This window comes from Tupaia chinensis, unplaced genomic scaffold (genome assembly GCF_000334495.1).
Source record: "Tupaia chinensis unplaced genomic scaffold, TupChi_1.0 Scaffold000207_1, whole genome shotgun sequence".
Lineage (NCBI taxonomy): Eukaryota > Metazoa > Chordata > Mammalia > Scandentia > Tupaiidae > Tupaia > Tupaia belangeri.
In genome coordinates this window covers 1305876-1306261 of record NW_006159682.1, presented here as the reverse complement: position 1 = coordinate 1306261, position 386 = coordinate 1305876, and positions in this window count along the sequence as shown.

Below are 386 nucleotides of genomic sequence, written 5' to 3'. Positions count from 1 at the left end.
GCTCGCCCAGAGGGCGACGGGACTGGCTGCTGAGCCCTGGAATTGTGGCGACTCCCCATATTCGGAGCTTGGTCTGCGCTTTCCCGGATCCTCCCCATCTCCGGAGGCCCCCAGAAAACCAGGAAAGGAAGGACCAGACGGCGGCGGCAGCTCAATGAGTGCCTACAGTGGAAAGCCTGAATTAGCTCGGTCGTAGGCGGGAAGTTACCGGGGGAGCTGCCCTGTGCAGCAGCGATGCTGCCGCGAGCTGTCCCAGCGGCTCCGGCCCCGTAGACGCCTCCCGCATCGCTCCCCTCCTTCTTCGGGCTACCGGGAGTCCCGGGACCCAGTGGGGCCGGCATGACCGGCTTTCCACGGGCGCCCCGTGCGCCCCGCCACGCCCCCGG